We start from the raw sequence: 2,460 nt of genomic DNA, 5'->3' as shown, positions 1-2,460 counted from the left end.
TATGATAATGGAGCACCCGGTGGTTCAGGAGGCGGTTTCCATGGGCCGGGTTATGGTGGTGGCAATTCCAGTTCAGGATTCCAGGGCAACCAAATCGGACATGGCAATCAGAATAGGCAGGGCAATCAGGGAGGTTACAACCATCAGGGGAATCAACAGCAGCAGCAGTCAAGTTATCAGAGCAATCCGAAGCAGTTGAATAGTGGGTAGTATCATGTCTTCACCACTAGCTTATGTAAGCGTGATCAGAAGCTTCATAAGAGAGTCATGAACTCTGTTGAACCGGCAGTACCTTGTTATCTGCGCTGGTCTAAGCAGCCCATCCTGTGGAGTCGAGAGGATCATCCACTCCGGATTGACAACCCGGGTCATCTAGCCTTGGCAGTGGCACCTCAGGTTGGGGGGTATAAATTTACCAAGGTGCTTATGGATGGAGGAAGCAGTATCAATATCCTTTACTCTGAAACCTTTTGTCGCATGGGGATGACAAATAAGAATCTTAAACCGTCGGACACCGTGTTTCATGGTGTGGTACCTGGTAAACCGGCGTACCCAGTTGGAAAGATATCCCTGGCAGTTGCTTTTGGAGATGATCATGATTCCAGATCATAGGTGTTGACTTTTGAAGTGGTGAAAATCAAGAGTCCACATCATGCCCTATTCGGACGACTGGCTTATGCTAAGTTCATGGCAAGGCCCTATTATGTTTATCTGCAGCTTAAGATGTCGGGTCATAAGGGGACCATCACAGTGCATGGGAGTGGGGAGATTGCTTTGGAATGTGAAGAGGGGGATGCGGCTTATGCCGAGTCAGTTTGTGCCATAGAGGAGCTGAAATTTTATAAGGACAATGTTGATCCGGCAGATATGACTTCTTTGAAAAAGCCAACTACTGAGCATGATCTGGCGCTGAAATTTAAATCGGCCGAGGAGACTAAGCTGATTGACTTTGTTCCTGGCGATTCATCCAAACAGTTCAGCATCAGCGTTAACCTGGATCCAAAATAGGAAAGCGCGCTCATCGAGTTCATCCGTGAGAACCGGGACATTTTTGCATGGAAGCCTTCTGACATGCCAGGTGTATCGAGGGAACTCGCTGAGCACACTCTTAATATAGATCGTAAGTTTAAACCGGTCAGACGGTTTCTCCGCTACTTCAACGAAGAGAGTCGTAAAGCTATTGGTGAAGAGGTAGCCCGGCTTTTGGCAGCAGGGTTTATTGTGGAGGTCTTTCACCCTGAGTGGCTAGCTAATCCGGTGCTAGTGCTTAAGAAAAAGGCACTTGGCGGATGTGTGTGGATTACATAGACTTAAACAAGGCCTGTCCAACCGACCCTTTTGCTCTCCCTTGTATCGATCAAATTATTGATGCTACGACAGGTTGTGACCGTTTGAGTTTTCTGGATGCTTATTTTGGTTATCATCAGATCAAAATGGCAGTTAAGGACCAGGAGAAGACAACCTTCATAACTCCCTTTGGAGCCTTCTGCTATGTATCTATGCCTTTTGGGCTCAAGAGTGCACCAGCAACTTATCAGCGTTGCGTCCAGAATTGCCTACACAAATAGATTGGACGCAATGTTCATGCATATGTGGATGATATTGTGGTGAAGTCCAGAAAGGAGGAGACATTAATAGGGGACTTGAAGGAAACTTTTGATAATCTCTGGGTTCATAAGATGATGCTTAATCCGGCCAAATGTGTCTTTGGTGTACCGATGTAGCGACCAGACCTCAAACGGTCCAATCTCTGTGCTCCGGTGTCATCCCTGGATCAGTAATGCTGACACCACACATTACTTGAAGGATTTATAATAGAGTGGCAATCACACACTTATTACATCGAGTCTCAAAAGAGAACTTATTACAATATATATGGCTTAAGGCCATCTAATAACGATAACAGCGGAAGGCTTGGAAGATAAGTGAGTCCATCAACTCCAATGGCATCACTGAGTATAAAACCACGACCTAAAAGGCACCTTATTCGTCGTCTGAAAAGTCTGCAACATGAACATTGCAGCCCGAAAGGGGTCAACACATGGAATATGCTGGCAATGTAACACATAGAGAGTAATGAAAGAATAAGGCTATACTATATGCATATTTGGCTGGTGGAAAGCTCTATGGTTACAGTTTTGTGTAAAGCCAAATTTTCCCTACTGCAAAGGAATAAATTTTATTTAACTATCAGGGTGGTTGTTAAACATTGAGAGTGTAGACATGCTCTCAATCCCAATTAAACATCAACATGAAAAACCCAACAAATTAATTAAAGTAACATGATGAGATTCACATGATAATCCAATCCAAGTACTAGATACTCAAGATGTCCATAACCGGGGACACGACTAACCATGATTAGTTTATACACTTTGCAGAGGTTTGCGCACTTTTCCCCACAAGACTCGATCTCCTCCGTTGGGATTCTTGCACTACATGGTGTTTGAGAAACGGATG

This window comes from Triticum aestivum, chromosome 2A (assembly GCF_018294505.1).
Source record: "Triticum aestivum cultivar Chinese Spring chromosome 2A, IWGSC CS RefSeq v2.1, whole genome shotgun sequence".
NCBI classification, from domain to species: Eukaryota; Viridiplantae; Streptophyta; class Magnoliopsida; order Poales; family Poaceae; genus Triticum; species Triticum aestivum.
Note: the sequence above shows the minus strand (reverse complement) of the source record.